Consider the following 19917-nt stretch of genomic DNA (forward strand, 5'->3'; position numbering starts at 1 on the left):
AGAATAATGTGAAGAGATCGTAAATCTGCTGCCCAACCTGACTGCAGAGCAGATAGCTGGTGTGAAACCAAAATGATGTAATCTCCAAACTGTCATGTTCCTTTGTCCTTTGCTGCATAGACTTCATCTAAATCTAAGGGGCCTGGCAGCACGGTGTATTTTGCAGACCTTTTTAGTTCTGATCGCTCGATAGGCCAGAGCACCTGGATGGCACTAATAGCTACAAGGCTGTAATTTGTCCTCTGAGTTAATCAGCCCTGAGCGTAGAGGAAGAAGAAGAAGGAAGGCGAGAGTCTGAGGGAGGTGAGAGTGAGAAAAATGTATAGATTTAGTAAATGGGGAAGAGAAAGAGAATATCAGTTGTGTTACAGGCAGAGGACGGCTGCAAAGAAAACCTGAGGAGAAAATAAATCCTTTGTGTTCATCATGCGTGGCCGGTAATAAGCCATTTTTCTTTTAATAAATGACCTCCATGCGCTACATAAATATCATCTTACCCACACAAATGTCACTTCCACTTTATCTCCTGCCGGCAAGAGACACACAGGGAGGAAGAAGAACGAGAGAAAGTGGTAGTGTTCATAGTATCTGCAGTAAAAAGGATGAAGGGAGGCAGGATGCATGCATCTACATGTGGGTAATAAAACTTCTGGGATAAGACTACATGATACCAACCGGAAAATAACCTGATCAAACAGATGTGGGGAGATGGGAATGACAATTTATCATAGCTTCCCTTGTAAGGCTGGATGATATGAAGGCATATAATGTGTGATGGTAGAAATGCATCCACCGGTAGAGATTTGGCAATACTGTTTCCACCGCAGGAGCTGTCCCTTAAGATGTATTTACATATTGTCGTTCACAGTGTATGCATGAATATCTTGATGCACAGTGAGCGAGTGGGCGTGTTGATGATGTCTGGTCCTGATTCTGCGGACATTATCTGGATTTCATGCAGAAACGGTTCTAGTATCTCCGCTATATTTTCGGGATGGGTAGTGTGATATAGCTGCTCATAAAGGAAAACAACCGATTGTGCATCCAGGAAGCCACGCCAAGTTCGAACAAAAAACTAGCATGTCAGAATTTTTTTGCCTTCTCTCAGCCAGGTTGACATATAGCATGTGTATATAACATGTCTTTTCAGGGCTGATACGGATTATTAGTAATCAAGCAGACCGATCACTGCGTGGATGAATAAAATTTCAACAGTTGAATAAGAAATTAATCAATATCAGCTAATTTGATGTAATACAACATTGCACTATTTTTTTTTTTTATCAAATAGACGTTCTGCAGGACAGCCTCCATGTGCAGCTAGAACACACCAGCTGTGAACCCCATAAAGGGCAGCAAAAACAGTTTAGATAGTAGATAATTTAGTGTTATCTTATCTCGTCTTATCTTAGACATCACACAAACGTCATTCAAATGGTTCAGTATCCAAAAAATGTGTGTGTTTGAATGTATTTGCTGAGAAGCTCGTTCTTCTCTGAGACACACGTGAGGTTTGGTGTATGAACATGTTTTGTGTGTGCGTTCATGTGAGATATTGAAATGATTTTGATGATTTTGGAATGAAATGATTTCATTCGTGGTTCCCACTCGTCAGGCAGCAGTATTGGGTGTGTATGTGTGTGCGCGACTGTGCTGTCGCACAACAACATCTCAGTGAGCAGACTGATATGTTCCTCCTCATCCACATCCTCCAGGGACGTTCTCAGCATTAGTCCTGCAGTTTCTCATAGTATCTCACCACTGAGCCTCGGGGGGGAAATGCTTCATTGTTCCCAATGATAGAATCAAAACACACAATGATGATTCCCTGTCATGGTTCCCATTGTCTCTGTGATGTTCTCTTAATGCCCCTACAATGCTCTGAGTGTTCCCGTCCCCAGGCAGGCAGGAAAGCAGTGCTGCAGAGCTCCAGATTGCGTATATCTTATGCTGAAGATTACATATAATGCAATTACTGTAACATGATTACAGATATAGTGACTGAAATCAGCTGTAAATACTGGAAAAACAGCATGTTATCAGATGTAGGCTTTCTCCTATGATTACTGTCATGCTGTAAACATTTATGTGATGCTGAAGCAGGAGACCTTTAGAAGTGAACTACTGAAAATGTCTAAAATTACATAACTTGGGAATCACAACGAGCACAGACAATTTCTTTTTATTAGTGGCTGCTGAGGAAAAAAAACACTAGAAAGCCTTTACGTCGTCATTTGACAGAATACACTGGGGCCTTTTCAGAAGGCTGAATCATAATGCCTCGTGAAAATCTTGTCCAGTGAAGCTTCCTGAACCGCCTGAGTTGGAACTGGTTGCATTTAACAGGATTACACTAATTTGATATGACATCATAAGGAGCACTGTTTTTTACCAGCGTTTCATGGATTAGAAATAATTTTTAGGTATTTAAGTCGAAGAATTTTGCAGCTATAGGCCAAATATTGTCTTGAATAGAAATTAGCAAAAAAGGCCCATTATAATTTCCCAACTCCTAAGGTGACACATTCAGATTGCTTGTTTTGCCAGACCAGCTTACTTTTAGAAAAGCAACAAAACAGCAGCTAATCAACTGATTGACTAATTGTTTTAGCTCCAAACTCATACAGTTTTACAAGCATAACATCAGCATACCTTAGGATTAACAAAAGGGAGGTCTTTAGCTTTTTACTAAAGCCTTCTGTGGAGGGATTTGTTGTGTTATGAAACATGTAATGTCTTACGTGATCAGATGATGACAAGCTTATTAACATCCGTTGATGTTTCTCTATTCAGATTCTGATTGTCTGGTAATGTGATGAGTGATCAGACTCTCATTGTGACCACAATCTTACATCCTATGAATGCAGAACAACACATAAGCCGTGGAAAGACGGAGAGAGAAAATGCAAAGCGCCTGCAGATTAAAAAGATATACAGCCACAGGAGATTTGTAATGGACATTTTCAGGTCAAAACAGGATGCCCAGTGGTGTGGTTTCATAAAGTCAGATGTCAGATTTAAAAAATAGCAATGAAATGACCAGACAGAGCATTGGGAGAGGGGAAGAAAAGAATAAAGTAACAGCAAAAGTAGGAATAATCAGAGAGGGCCAACGAGACACAGAGAGCGGGACAGAACTACTAAGTTGAAGCTATCATGTCTAACTCTTGTCTTTTGAGAGCGACAGTAAGTTAGACTAAACTTTAAATGACTCCGTACTCTTGTCAGTCAGCCTCTGTCCCAGATCGATACATTAGTAGGCTCAGGCACAGTCAAAGCGGAACAAGGGGAAAGGAAGTCAAAGACTTGAGTCTGAGAGCCTTTCAAATAAGCTGCACTCCATTTCACCCTTTTCACTGCTTGTCCTTGCCTCTCTTTTCATTTTGTATGTCTGTATCATTCTCCTTCTTCATATACATATCTATTTCCTCTCACTTTACCTCTTCAGGTCCCTGCTTCTGTCTTTTACCCCCTTCTTACCCTCTCAATTTTTTCTCTTTCAATTTCTCTCCCCGCCCCACAATTCCCACTTTCATGTTTTTCTGCTCTCCATATTTTCCCTCTCTACCCATGTGAGCCTTTTTCTCTCACGAGTGTGCTCCATAAGTGGCACTGAAGGTGTGGGTGTGTTTGCGTGTGATGGCATGCAGTCCAGCCATGTGTGTCTAGAAGCCATCTCACAGTTGGCTCCATTCAAAACAATATTCAGCAGAAGGGTAATTTCATCAGTCGCTCTGTGGTCCAGGGGTCAACACTGATTCATGCCCATTTTCCAATCTCTCTAGCTTCTATCGCTCTCTTTCTTGTATGCTGTCACACATTTTCACACCTGTCCTAATGCATGCATAGACACATATGCACTACACATATCAGTACCTTTATCACTATGCAATGGTGATGCAGGACATACTTTTCATTTTAACTTGCAGGACATATCTATTGGGACCTGCTGAAGCTGTTGCAATATTAGCCATCACCAATGAGAGCAGAGTATTCTAAATGTCATATACTACTAATTTGTGTAATTCACTGCATACACTATACGTAATGTTACCTTGTGGTACTCAACATTGCATTTTAAAATGGATGGCGAATTAGGATCGGCGGCATGTTTGTTCTTTACACCAGCAGCATTAGCACTACAAGTGAATTATTGATTAAACAAAACCTTTTTCTCTGTTGATTGGACTATTAGATTAAAATGCATCAGATGAATAATTCTAGTCTGGATACAAATATATGCATAAAGCCACTTAGGCTAAGGTTGCCCTGAAATTTACATCCATGGATGCCTTAGAAAAATTGCATAAAAGCGCCATAAGGATCTCCTAAGGATGTTGTAATGGAAAACTATCTGTAAGTGCTTGCCCTTAGCTACTAAAGTTTTCCTTTATGCGTTTTCAGAAGGTCCTTAGTAGCCATTTTCCGCAGAAAGTTTTAAGGGTTCCACAGGAATAATTTGAGGAGATTGGCTGAATGTATGGTGATTGGAAAGGAGGAGATACCAAGACACATTGTTCGGGACAGGAAGAACCCACCTGATTCTATGAGCAATGTGAAAGTTATTACAGTGGATAGATTTGAAGTAGCTAGCTAGCCAAATGTAAGCGTAACTCTGTCTCATATATTAACGCTAACTTTGTTTTTTTATTGACTGACCAGTTTTGTCGACTCCTGTCGATGTTTGGTTATCTCCTCATATTTTTCATATTTCTTCATTGCTTCATCTACTGTCTGCTGTTGTCAGTTACTCCTTGCCACATCTTCTGCTTGTGCGTATTTGTCATGGCTGGATAAAATTTAGTTTGGATTGTGTGCCTGCGCATTCCATGTTCTACATGAAGAACTGCATTCTCATCTTCTGCCCACTTTGACTTTTTGTTGTCTGTTGTTCATTTTGGATAAGCTAGCTAACGCTGACAATAATGCTGTCAAGTGACGTTAAAGGATGGTGATGTGGGTGAACCATAAGCAAACTGAAGTGCACATGTGCTGTGTTATGACAGTAACTACTGTGAGATCCTTAGTCTGGGAGGCGGCCTAAAATGCTTTATGCAATGCTCCTAAATTAACTCCTTGTCTTAGGGAAATATTTTGCATAAGGGACAAACTTATGCAGCTTAGTTTCTGAAACTTTGAAACTTAAAGTAGTTTATGTAACTGGGCACAGGTGCTGAACATATTCTTGTGATTAAAAATGCTGCCTCTAGCGTTGTATGAAAGTTTTAGTTTTTAGTTTTTGGACTCTCAGGCAGAAAAATGTTTTTTTTTGGAAGAGACAAGGGGAGCAGCTCTCACATAGTTATTACAGCTCTCACAGTAAGAGTGACTGTCATTTAGCATTCATGAATGTGGTTCACATTAAAACTGCTAAACATACACAACGTGAATTCTAACACAAAGTGACAAAAGTTAAATAAATAAGGTAGCCGATGAGCAATTTAATGCAAACAACACAAAGGGCATGTTGTCAGAACAACTGACTGACATTGGAGTAAAACTAGGTGAATGAAGTAAGTGAGGAAAAATACTTTTTAACAATCAGTATGACTAAAAACCTACAGAACACAAAACACAGACTGAAGAAACATTAAACTATCAACCCCAAAAAGACTTCAAAAATGAAAAAAAGAACAAAAAAACAAAACAGAACAAAAAACCCAACATTCAAAATGTGCAGCTTTTTCTCAAAACTTCTATAATTCTGAATCTTTCTCTTAGACAGCACTCCCTGCAGTTCATATTTCCTAGACGAGCGATTCCCAACCCTTGGGGTCACAAGATGATTAACTGGATAGGAAAAACATGCTTCTGAGACATCTATGTTTGTTTTTTTTAATTACTTTACTTTAATCTTTTTTTTTCTTTTCTAGTTGAATACCGGATAGTCCTACCACAATCCTACCAGGCCTTTTAAGATTATGAAAGTGACACTATATGACACATCAAAATCACTCCTGTAGTACCTGTAACAAGGGATTAAGAGGAAGAATGTTGACAGAAAAGTGCTGACTCTGTGTCCATGAAGTACTGACCTGGTGCAAGTAAAAAAAAAAACACAAACCACTCCTTCTGGTTCCCTTGAGTTGAAAAGAGTTTTACACCTTTTCACCACCATGCCTGGAAAAGTGCATTGCTCATTGAATCTGACAGTCTTCTCCCCTCAGAAAGATTCAGTTACTGCTGTTTTGCTTTTTGAAATCTTTATCACTGTCAGGGTGGCCTTTCAACACAGCATTTTACAACCAGTGCTGTTCTCTGGCCACTGCCAAATGTCTGTCTCCAAAACATTCTAGTTCAAATCAATGCAAGCAATCTGGCCAGCTGATATTTTGTATTGACCTTTTAACAAGAGATTCATCACAGATCACTTTTCTCTGCCCAGAATCACCCAAGGGAGTGCTCTGCAATGCAGGCTGCTTCTGTCCTAACAGCCACTCTGATCATGCTTCATACCATGATTACAGCCTGTCTAGCCTTTATCAAATGAAATATGACTTTGTCACTGTAAATGTTACCTTGCCATTTTTCCCATATTGTGTGCACTGTAAAAAAAAAATATTTTAATGTAAAAGAGAATTTCAACCTTTTAAGTAGGAGTGAATACCTACAGCAAGTGTTAAAGTCACACTTTTAACACATTTCTTCTACATTGTGATCTGATTGCATTTCTCCTATGAACCATCCAACCAGGCAGTAGGTGTGAAATTTCTTTATTATTAAAAATAAACACATGGAGGTCACACTTTCCCATAGTCCAAGGCAACATGTTCAAATACTTTGTTTTGTTCAATCTGCTGTCCAAATCCCAAAGATATTTAGTAAATAGTGATGTAAAGCAGCAAATCCTCAGTTTTTAATTTTTAAACAAAAAATTTTCTTTAAAATTTCTTCAAAGATTAGCCGATTAGTTGCAGCTGAATTTTCTTTTAATTATCTAATTGATTATTTGTTTCCATTCTATGTTATGTACAGTATATGTTTGCAGTAGCATGTTATTACAGTATAGCCTTGCCTTCACTACATGGATGAAGTAAAGAAGATGGCAAACTTATTAGTGAGTATTTTCTACAACAAGGGTGACAGTTCCTTACAAATACACATTACAGATTACATTTGAACAAGGCTCGCTGGCTGAGATCCCATCACTGTGTGAGCCGGCTCCCCCTCACAGGCTGTCTGGCAGATCAGATCATCGTCTTATGGCAATGCACCTTGTGCTACAATGTCTTTTACCATATCAAGGTACAGATCACAATTTAAAGGAAATCGTATCTTTGTGTCAGTTGTTCTAAAGCATGAGGTGCATTTGGTGGGAGAAATTGAATGAGATATCAGTTTTTGCTGTTTTTTCTGTTTTTTTGTTGTGTGTTTTTAGCATCAGTGCATAAAAAAATCCATACTATAACAATCTTTCTCATTGGATTTTAACCAAAGAGCAAAGTTGGTTAGCATGTTAAGGCCGTGCTCTGACAGACAGTAGCACTGGGGTCTATACACTCCAGGGTCTGAGTTGGCGTGAGTGTGTTGCGAAATGAACTAATATGAAGATGAAATATGAACCAGTTACAGGGCTTTTTAGACACCCAAACATTGCACAGCAGGTCATACTTGTTTTCAGTAGGATTTTGCAACTGTTACTACTACTGAAAGTAGAATACACCTTACAAGGTATTCTGTCTTGAATATGCATCTGTATGTACTTATTTGGTCTTATTAAAATGTAATAAGGAGGCTGTTTTTTTTAGGCAATGCTATTGTCAACCTAAACATGACCCAAGACATCGGACATAATTACAAACACTAAGTTGATGCTGCAGTGGTTATATGGTCACTACTTTTTACCAGCAGCCTTTGCAGTGTCTGTTCTAAAGCCTTGTCAGCCAACTCAAACTGAGCCATGTTTCCACAGGCGCCTTCTATACCACAAAACTAGTTCCTCCATTCAGTTCATAGCCTCAGATGGTGAGATCATCTTTTGTGTGGATTTTCTACAAATATACAGATGGTCTCATCTATGCTCATAATGGATCGACAGACTGTTCACTGTGTGAAATGTTGCCGTCCCGCACAGACTAAATATACTATACGAGTGTCAGTAGTGCATGTAATGCCTGTGTTTTTCTTGACAGTACATGTGTTTACTGTCACATCCACTCTGGGGCAACATACAGTGTGTAAACGTTTTATAAATGATATATGTTGTTATCAGTGTCTTCATGTTCAGCCTGGGCGTGTAGATACTCTCTGTCAAAAAGGTTTATTGCAAAATACATGGTTCCTACAAGCTGTTAAAATCTCCTGGACTGTACATACATGATATACTGTGATCAGATAAGTTAGATAAGTGTGTGTGTGGAGGGGAGTGTGGTGGTTGGAAAAGGAGCATTTTAAGAAAAGTAGAATTATATACATGGTATAGCTGATGGCTCTAAATTCTATAACACCCATGAGCTTCAGCTGCTAAACTACAGCATGGAGATGAAGCTGGAAAGAGGACGCAAAGCAAATAGAATGCATTGTAGTTGATATTTTATAATGTAGTTTGTTTGCTAGTGGCCATCTGGCAGACTTTCGTGGTCATCCAAGCTTTAGAAGAGCTCCATCTATCACTTACCCAAAGTTGTCCTTTGAGAAAATTAACAAAACTTTTATTTTCGTAACTATGAATGCCCAAAATACCTCCCCCTCACTACACTACTTTATTGGAGCTGGCAACAAAATAGATTTTCGTAAACATTTGGTGGCAAAAATATCAATAATATGCTTCACAAACAGAACTCACAGATTTGTTGCAAAAATCCTTGGAAGAGATGAGCAGGAGTTGGAAATGGAAAATAAAGGCATGTGAGAGAGGGACTGATGCTGAAGAAAATCTGGAGCATAAAGAGGAACGCAAAAATAATGGAAGTAAATGGAAGGAGCTCATAGGTGAAGCAGCAAATGTGGAGCCAGATGAAAGCAGATGAAAGAGCAGAGCAAAGTCCAGGACAAAAGGAGAAGGGAGATTAGAATGTATGTACTGCTACACTCTCAGCTCATGACTTCCCCTCTATACGAGGAGGTCAGCGCTATCATCGTGTGTGGTGGAGAGGAGGGTTGCAGATATGAAGGAGGGAGCCCTCTCCATAATGAATTATTATAGACCCATAGCACCCCACTCGTTCTCCGCTTTTCTCTCTCGCCTCCTATCATTTCTCTCTCCCTCCATCACCTCCTCCCCTCCATCTCATCTCTCCATCTCCCAGACAGTCGTTCATCTTCCTCCGTGTGCCGCCGCTCCCATTTGTTCTCTCTTGACATGGCCTTTTACCTCAGATCCAATTCCCACCATTTTAATCGAGACAAAATCGCATTACGGTGGGTTCCTGCTCCTGCCGGCCTGCCTGAGCAAGTGTGTGTGTCTGTCTGTTTGTATCCCACCATTTTGTGTTTGTGAAAGGTTGTGTTTACCTGCACACTGGGCATTCTTCTGTCTTGTTATGTCTTATGTCTGCCTTGCACTAATTGGCCCGCCGTTTGTGTGTTTGGGTGGTGTGTGTGTGCTCATACAAAAACAGCAGTAAAAAGGGTAAGCAACATTCAGTACCTTTCGTGTTCATAATTCTTCTGTCATGTCATCTTTCTCACTGCGCATGCTTCGGCAACACAAATGAATTTACAAGTCATGCCTGTAAAAAAATAAATAAGCTGAATTGGAAGAGCGAGAGAAGTGAGTATCTGTCACCCATTTTATGTCTGTGAGAGATAGGTTTGGCTGCGTGTATGATGACATTCTGCAGTGTGAATGTTATCTGATTGGCTTCAGTACCTGTGTGTATGTGTGCGCCACACGACAAACACAGTGTGTTTGTGTGTGCATGGGAGTTTTTTTTTGTGGGGGGGGGGTTGTTTATCTCCTCTGGTCCCGTATCCCCTACTATTCTTTGGCAGACGGATAAACGGAGGGAGAAAGAGAAAGGGCAAGTGCAGAGAGAGACAAAGGGGAAGAGAGAAAGATAGAGATGAGTCTCTGGAGCAATCACTCTTAAGGCTCTTGCAAGGGAGGAAACATCAATATCACTGAGTTTATCAGAGGAAGAGACCCCTTTCTCTCTTTCTCCTTGACCACCTGTTTTCCTCTTCACCTCTATCTGCCTCTCACTTAACCTGTCTTTCATATCAGTGTCCTTATCATCTCTGTTTTTTTGAAACTGTCCTTACCGGAAAACATTTGTAAGGTTCAGGAGAAGATCATTTGTGTGGCAACTAACATAACAGCCCCTGAAATTTGTGTCTGTGCTGACCTCCATCTTAACCCTGCAATAGCGGATTTCGCTGGAGAGCTCTTATATTAACTTTTATCCGCAAGAGAGAGTATGTCACTTTTTTCAGTTCTGAAAAACTACCGGTACATCAAAAGAAGAAGCAGTCACTTTAAAAGACGGCAATACTTGATGTAAATATTGTGAGATTGTCTTAAAATACAGTTCCAGCGACAATGTTGTACCACTTGAAAAGTTAGCATCTGATGGTTGCAACACAAGTGGAAAGGGGAACGCCATGTTATGATGTGTATATCATGTGTCCAGCTGTGTCTGTCAGCGGTTTAGTGTTGAGTTGGTAGTGTGTAGTGTAGTAGTAACAGCTGCCTGCTTTCACAGTAAACAACGCTCTTATAGCTGTAAACATGAACCAACAGTGAAGTTGCAGGCAGGACAGCTAACAATGAGCTGAAACTCGCTTTAAAACTCCATAAAGCCGAAAGGAGCTGCAGAGTTGAGTGATCTCTGTATCGCTCTAGTTTCATCACTTCAAGTGACCCCTTTCACATCATCACATTGTTTTCACATTGTCATTGGTACCTTGTTATCATAAAGGAAATCAGTTATAGCTGCTTTAACCTCTCGCCTTGCTGCAGTGATGTACAGGGGTACTCCATGTTAATGTGACATTATGGCTGGTTGTGATTAAAGGTGCAACAGAGCACATTTCTGACGACACCCACATCTATCAGTGATGCTAGGTGTAGTAAACATGATTGAAACTTTAAAATAGAAATAGTTATAAAGTGCTGCTTTTCAGCCTGGTGTTAGGCTACTCTTTAAATATGAATCTATTACTTTAAATGTTTGGGAAATGGATGGGAAGCAAAGGCTTAAAAAAGTCTCAGGTGAGCTTGAAGCTGCAAGTCAGTGCCTGTATTCAACACCTTGAGGAAATACCCCACTTAGGTGCCTGTAAGGATTCATATGTCAGCTTGGCAGAGCTGTTCCCTCAAAGCAAGATGGATGCAACAATGACAGTGTAGTTAAAGCACCTCAAAATCAGTCAACAGTTATATGTAATGTTGTTGGAAGGCATTGACAAATTATGCTGTCCTGCTGACAGAGGTGCAGGATTAAAAACCCTCATGCGTCATTTTGGAAGGCAGTGACAATGACCTGCTTTGTCATTTAGGTTGAAGGACTTATCGATTTTTGCGAGGCACTTTGCAAGCACAGGATATCAAAGGGGATATACTGTATTTAACATTTACTTACTTAAATGCCTCTCTGCCTCATGTGAGCATATTGCATTAGGTTTAGTTGTACATATTATATGACTCCTGGGATTATAGTAAGTAAATGAAAAAGAGTGAACTCACCCACACTCATTTGGAAACTAATGAACTGTAATATGCTGGTAATGATACACGTCTGTTTGTATCACAGCTGTTTCATTGTGTTACCTTTTTGCATTCTCAGCTCCACGCAGCAGTTGTTAGGCTGGTCACAATGAAAATGTCAGTGTATGTTGCGTTAGAGCAATTGGTTTGGAATGAATGTAACAAAAGGGGAGTGAAATACTGTATAGCTCTTTCATATTTGTAGGTAAGGTGTATTGAAAGAAAGACATGAGTAATAATCTTGAGTGTAATAAAAAAATCTATAGATAACAAAAAGCATGCATCAGTTAACCACAAGCACATGACGAATTAATATACGGAAGAGGACCCCCGCCCCAGAGTCGATGCATTGGTTTGAAGTGCCAACTCTGAACTGACTCTGAACAAACCCTGATTCGCGTACAGACCTAATTTAGCATGAGTAATGAAAGCCACTAGCTGAACAAAGGAAAAAGGAGAATAATATTTCATCCGTTCATCACAACACACTGCGGCAAAGCAAACAAACTCTGCAGCTGAATCAAAACAACTCAGATACATTTGTGACTTTGGTGCTGAAATTCCTTTTCATATTTTAAACAAACCATCAGATTGACTTTTGTTGCCTGCTTGCAACTGGAAAAAATCCAAAAATGGTAAAATGCTACTAAAATCATGAAGAGCATAAGTGGTAAGAGCTGGACCTGGGTTTGTTCAGAACTCAGATTGGATGTAGTTTCTCTGTGTGATACCTTTTTGTTCTTTGTAAGTGTGTGATAAGTGTAAATATATGAATATTTAAAGAGAAGGGAGAAGAGTGATTTGTCTCTTTGCGAACATGCTGAAGTTGCAGTCTAGCTGAGCCCGCGGTCAGGAAGGCTTTCGACACACACTTCTGCTACAGCGCAAAGAACACAGCACAGCAGGAACAAGCTCAAAGGGCTCGAGGAGTGTTTGTCACGCTTGTTGCAATGCAGTAATTGACAGGAACTCGTAAGCTATCTAATTGCTTTATTTTCACGAGTCCAAAGTAACAAAGGTGGTGTTGAACAGGAGCCCATTGTGAGAAAATAACATCCTCCCGTAGACAGAGATGAGCATGTGGAGTTTTATCTCATACAAGAGCTAAATGCTTGCTCATTAAAAGAATTTTGCCTTCATACTTAAAGTTACCCTGAAGAAATTTTTGACCATTTCTGATGCTGCCGAGCAAGGTTTAAGGAGCAATGTTTCGCTCGTGCATGAAGACAATCACTTATGCAGAAAAACATGCAGTTGACATAGTACATATACACATATTCATTTTAGGGTTATTGCCAGCAGTCACATCTGATCAAGCCACTTTAAACTAGATAACTCTGAACTCTTAACAACATATATTTTGTTTTTTTGTGTTTGTATTTTTGGGCAAACCCAAAAAGTTACCCACTTTTTATGTCTATATAATTGTATAATACTGAGACTTGAAACCAGGTGTCCAGGGGCTTTAACCATAACCACAATCTTGCCAAAATTGTACTACATATTGTTAAGATCAAAAAGAATTGGAAAATGCTCATATACCTTGTATTAGAAGGTTGTGACGGTTGTTTTGTTGTTTAGGCTGGAGCATTTTCCAACCAAGCATTTGAAAGGTGTTATAGGTGTTATATTCCTGCTGACAGTTTCACACCATTACACCGCATGCACACTTGCTCCACAATTTTTTTGCAGACTGTAATTAAGTCATTATAAATTGCCACTTTGGTCTTTGATAAATCCAAATTTATGGGGGGCATTGCAGCCAAAATGTAGGACACCAAGGCCACAGCCAAGGTTGCATTAACAATAATGATTATGACATTATATGAAGACAAAACAGCATGCAATGAACAAGACTCACTGCGTTGAAATAGCAGTACTGTGTTTATTAAAACTGTAACCAGAATGTTTGCCTTTTGCACAGAATGCTGATTTTTTTTAAAAATGTGAACATTTCTTCATAGTAATTGTTTTTGTTATATTTTGATGGTAAAATAGTGTCTATAGGTGGGCTTAAGGTGATGAAGATTAATCTGAGTTTCAACACCCATGCAACAATTAGCATTTGAGTCTGAGATCATAAGGGCTGTCATAAAAATTACTTAAAACAATTTAAAACAACGAATTGGTTTTATTTTAAGTGAAACAAGGTGCTCATTTACCAAAACAAAAGTCTATATCATATGAATGCAAGTCTTAAAACTGTGTACATCAGAGGCCATTGAAAGACATTTAAAAACCGTGAAAAACATTTTCTTTCACCACCAAAAAAAACATTTACTATCATAGCAACATGAAAAAAAAATTATTACCCTGAACAGAAAGTGTGAAAGTATTACTCAAAAAAATATATATTTTATAAAGACACATCGTTTAAATGATGCAAGTGTCTTCCTTAATTGAAGCCTTTAGCCATTGTTCTGCGATTTTTAAATCAGCAGTTATTACTGGGCCCTAGCAGTTGGGGAAAAAAAATGCACTCACAAATGCATCCTATGTCACCACTGCCTTTGTGAAGAGGATGCAAACTAAAACATGATGGTACTTTCTCCCTCCAACATAGTTTCATCCTCTTTGAATGGAGTTGGGGAGATAAAATGACTTGAATGAGTGTCCTGCTGTTGTGGTTTGTTGAGTTGTGATAACTCAGAAGATGTAGCCTGTCTGAAACGTGGACACTCTACAGGGTGTAATACACAGATTCGTCTCTCTGCTGAAAGAGAGATAATGACGACAAGAATGAGTGTCCTCCTGTCGTGTAGGGTTGTGAGAGGTCTCAGAAGATGGAGTGTTATCTTTGGTGCTCATTCCATTCATTTTATACCTAAAGCATATCTGTCTCTTTCTACTCTAAAAACGATGGAAGAAGCGGGAGCTAAATGCAGACAGAGAGAAAGGAGCCCTCTTGTTGTGATTAGTCTCATCCTTATTACTGAGACTCTCTACAAGTCTCCCCCTGCCTCTACGCTAGTCTAAACAATAGATAATATCTTTTTACTGAATGAAGTGGATACAAAGGAATGGATGACAAGAGAGAACAAGTGTTCCTCTGTTTTGTTTACTCAGAGGATGTCTGTCGCCCTCTCTCCTGTCTCACTGTGAGTTAAAAGCATCGATAACATCTGTACCTTAAAAGAAAGTGAGAAAAAAGTATGATACAGACAGAGAACAAGTGTCCTCCTCTTGTGTTTGTAGTAGTGTCCTCAAGCCGAGGTACTCCGTCAGTGTGGGCTGGATAGGTTTGTAATTGGATAAGAGCTTTAAGCCCCAAGTCCAGATAAGAGCTGGTTATGTAAGATTAATTTAGTGATACAGCTCTTCAAGAAAATTGGGGAGATTGAAATGAAAAAAAGGAAAGTGCCCCAGAAATTACCACATTTAATACATTCTCCCTAAAATAGCAACTCATCTCCTAGTTTCAGCAGCCTTTTAATAAAATCTCTTGTGTAACACCAAGTGAGGAGTGGTGATTTCGCCGAAAATGTGGGTCCAGCTCTTTCGAAATGACTTATGAAACAACAGGAAGAAATGACACAGTCAACAGAATACAGTGCAAAGTGAGGGATAAGAAAGAGAAAGTGGGACATAGTAAAAAAGCTAAAACCAGAGCTGTAAAATATGGATATAAATATGAAATAAAATGAATAATATGTTTCATGTTCCATAGTCTTTCATTTTTTAATCAGATCACACTTCCCTTGTATTCCTGAGGGCAACTTTGGTGAAGTCCTCTGACTCTACTGTACCCGTCTGCAGGTTTTTGTGTGCGATAATACTGCATGTGCTTCTGTGTGTGTGTGTGTGTGTGTGTGTGTGCATGGAAGTGTGTAAATGAGTGTTAGCATGAGGATGTGTGAGAGAGAAAAAAGGTGACAGGCAGGATGAGAGAGAAAGAGCCCTTACAGAGTATACTTGTCAGAGTTACTGTTTGTGATAATGAGTCTATGTACGAGTGTGTGTGTAGTTAATCTGTGTGCAGTACGTGTTTGACAATGAGTGCATGTGAGCTGCTCTCTGGCCTCCATAGATGTGCGGTTTGTACCAAACTGCAATCTAATTGTTCTACTTTTTGGGAATTATGCTTTTTTTGTGTTTGTGTTCAGAGTTAGATGAAACACTGTCATATTTTTCCTCTCAGTAAGCTGGAGCCAGGAGACAGTTTGCTTAGCGTAGCACAAAGACTGGAAACGGGAATGTTAGCGTGGCTCTGGCCAAAAAAAGCTAACAAAATCTGCCCAACTGTTTCCCCTGCTTTCCAGTTTTTATGCTAAGCTAAGCTAGCTGGCTCTAGCTTCACACAGAAAGTGAAGTGAAAATATGACAGTGGTATTGAAAGCAAATAGGCGCATTTCCCAAACTATCAAAGTCAGTCAGTTTTAGAGTGAAAACATTTCTTTTGCTAATAGAAAAATTTTGCATCTAGTCATGCAGACTTGTTTTTGACATACTGATTTCCAGCCTAATATAATTTGGGTGAATGGAGTTTTGTTTCTGCAGTGCTCACGGCATTAAAAATTACATTAAAAGATCAACTGTGGCATTGTTTTTCCAGAAACAGGGTCCAGCTTGCTGTCAACAGTTTTCATGTGGACTATTTCTTTGGTGGTTTCAATCTTATGTCATCTCTGGCTCTGGAAAAACAAAATTGTATGCTGAATTGTTGCAATTTCTCATTGCTGTGAGTACCACAAATACAAATTCATTAAGCTTCATTCTTTGTTGTGACAGGCAGAATCAGACAAATAGTAGAAATCAGTGAGGAAATACATTTTTGTGTAATTTGGGTGAACTGTCCCTAATCAAACCACAGGAAATGTCCTCACGCGGGACCAAAACAAGAATGAGCATGTATGTATGATGCCACAGTGTCCTCGTATAACTGTCTGTGTGTGTGTGTGTGTGTGTGTGTGTGTGTGTGTGTGTGTGTGTGTGTGTGTGTGTGTGTGTGTGTTTTGCGGTACTCCAGGCCCTCCCACGAGGTGGCAATGAGAGTGAATGAGCACTTCTTCCCCCGCGGTGTCCGAGGGGACTAGCATCTGTCAATGTGATGCACTCTCGACTGGTCCAAACTCCATTACCCAGTGTCCTGCTTCTCTGTCACTGTCGGCAACCCTCCAAGCACCCACACTGGCCGGGTGTGTATTGCGCACACTCATGCAAACAATAACAGAGACTAGAACACACATACACATATGGACACATGGTCAGTTGTAAACATAAGCATATTGCACGCATGCACAGTATAGTATTCTGCGGCTAAGATGAGCCAGATGTGCATGCACGTGTACAACAAACACACACAGACAGAAAGGTAGAACACTTCGGACCTCCATCAGCGCTCTGTTGAAGATTACCCTCTCCCTGGTGTCTATTTATCTCTGTGATTCTCTTTCACTCATTCAGTCACTCATTCACTTGCTGGCCTGTAGTGTGCACACATACAGACAGACACACCACACTCCCACACACATTACCTTGACAAGAGCTCATTCAAGCCCCTGTCCCCCTCTCTATATTTCCAGGAGGGCTCACCATAATGGCTGCACAAGCTCGGAGAGCTTTTCTACAGCTACTTGTGTAGCTCTTTCATTAATGGACAAGTAACTCCGTCAGTTTTAAAAGCTAAAATTCTCTGTTTTTACATCAATGAGTTTAAAGCCCTTCATGCTTGGCAGCTACAAGGTTTGAAATGTGTGTAAAATCTGTCTTTTGCAAAGCGGAAGTCTTCTGTAAACTGCAGGATATAAAGTAAGGCTCTACCTCTTTCAGATATTGCTGAGAGATTGATGTAAGACAGATGTGGGTGTTTATTATATGCTGCTTGTCTGAGCATCTGTTCATACAGCAACATGGTCAGAAACTGATCGAGCCTCAGGAATAAAATGGCATCAGCAGTTACAAAATTCAAGCATATTTATAAATGAGCACAGTATACACCCTTTTGTACCTATTTGTCACCTCCTTGCATGTCTGTTTAGATGATTTTATGGAAGCTAATGGAAAACATTTTTATGGAGATGTATTTATTGAGTTTTGGTTGAAACAATTCACAAAGGTACATTGAATATCTTTACATGCACAAAATACTAATGACAATGAATGTTCCACTAATGCTCCCATTCACATGCAGCCGTGCATACTCCGATTAACAAACACAGCCTCCCTCTTCCTTGAAAAAAAGAAAATGGCTTTCAGATGCGACGTGGCTCCCATCGTTCCCCCTAAAGGAGCCGGCTCATAGAGCAGACTCGTTTGTGACCGACACATCACTACTCGATTGAGCATGCTAATTGAGGAGTTTTAATTAATCTATTTCCATTGGTTGTTGTGAAATGAGTCAAATTATTTAATTAGACTCAAGATTCAGCCCAGCTAAATTGTTGATTTTTTAAATGTCTACTGGAAGGGTTTACAGTTATGTCTGTTTATGATTTGGTGAATACAGCCTGAGCAATAACCCCTATATTGCCATTTTATATCCATTATTTCCTGTCCCATTAATTCCCATGGAAATTTTTCCACTGTGACCTTAGTCATACCAATACCATTGTATGACAGCAACACATATGTTTAAAACCCTGTCTTCAGGATAACTGGTTATAATTGGTTTTGTCTTGTCCCCCAAAATACAATGATGCCATTGGAAGCTGCTGAAAGTGTTCCTATGAGTTATTTTTAGTCCATGTAGTCCTTGAAAATTACCTTGTCTGTGCTGAATGTCCATCCAGTGTGGTTGGGAGTTAACTCTGAAGAAGGCAAAGTCCAGTGTTTGTAATTCAGCGAGTCTGACAGATTTTGATGTCTGTCTTTGTCAAACAGTGATAGAGTGGACTGTATAGCTGTGCGCTGGCATTTAGTTGTGCTTCTCCATGACAGATAGGCCTCCTCTGATCTGGTGCAATGGAACTGATAGGGTGACACAAGAAACCCTCAATCTGAAAAAGACAGTTACTGTACACCACAAGAATGAAAATCAAGAGCAATTTGTATAATAAGTGGACCATGGTGTTTAAATAAGGCTGCAAAATCTTTTTTTCTTTTCTGTATTTAAAAAAACTTCTAGCTTCCCTCTTTTTTGTCTCTCCATTTTCATTTTGTCAGTGGAATGAGATCTGCCTTATTCTAAAGCACTTCAGATAAGTGTGTGAGTGTGGTGAATTGCATTGAATTAACTACCTGAGTGAAATGAATTAGGGCATGATTCTCATTATGATGATGCTCTCTCTCTCTCTCTCTCTCTCTCTCTCTCTCTGTGTGTTTCTATAATATCAGCCTACATCCATTTTATATCTTCTGTGTCATATTAAAACATTTAACAAAGATTTTAGGGCTTATGGTAATAACCTGAAAACCACAGCATCTATAAACCTTCTCCAGTATCTGTAGAGTTTCTTTTGAAACTAGAGTGACTTTAAACTGGGAAAAAAGACACCTCAGGTATATATAGCACATTAAAATCTAATTATATTGCACATTTATGGATATATGCATATCTAGTGACGATTGTCTTAAATATTGCAGTGCCACACTCCAAAATGTATGTGTAGTATTTGAGAATAAAGCGTTCACTCTGTGGCTACTTTAACCAGTGCACATAGCTAAAACTAGTGTAAAGTAATTCCTGCAACAGTCCTGCAGTAAGTCCCGTCTTCATGAAGGTTAGAATGATCAGTTTGTTATTGGAACTGTTTTACAGAGGTAACATTCAACGTGATGGTCATTTTATGGGCTGCAGTTTGTAATGCTGTCTGCATTATGCTGACAGGTGTTGTTGATAGTTGGTCTATCCTCATTGATATAAACAGGAAGACTACGTCAGTTTTATTTAGAGATACCTAGTAAACTAGCAACTGTGTATTTTATTTGCAATATCTGGAACAGATTTAGACAAGCTTTCTCCAAGTGAACGTCTCAAGTTATAAAGGAAAAATAAGAAGTGCAGTGTGAAATCTCCATATGTACGAGTCTGCATTTATACAATTAAATGGAAACGAAATGAGCGCACAAGCAACCCAGGCGTCGATAACTTCATTATGTTTTCAGGAAAAATGTGTTTTCGTAGCACAGTTTTTTCAGTGCTGTAAAACTTTATATGTTAAATCACTTGTAGATCATATAATGCTACCAATCATATGCTTTGTGCTTTGAAGCATATTTAGTACAAAATATTTAAAACAGGCACTCAATACTCTTCAAAAAGTTTGGTAAATGTATTCCCTGAGAAGAGGACTTTGGCTGACATTGAAACAGAGCGGTAAAGTAGAGGTCAA

This window comes from Chelmon rostratus, chromosome 16, assembly GCF_017976325.1.
Source record: "Chelmon rostratus isolate fCheRos1 chromosome 16, fCheRos1.pri, whole genome shotgun sequence".
Classification (NCBI taxonomy): Eukaryota; Metazoa; Chordata; class Actinopteri; order Chaetodontiformes; family Chaetodontidae; genus Chelmon; species Chelmon rostratus.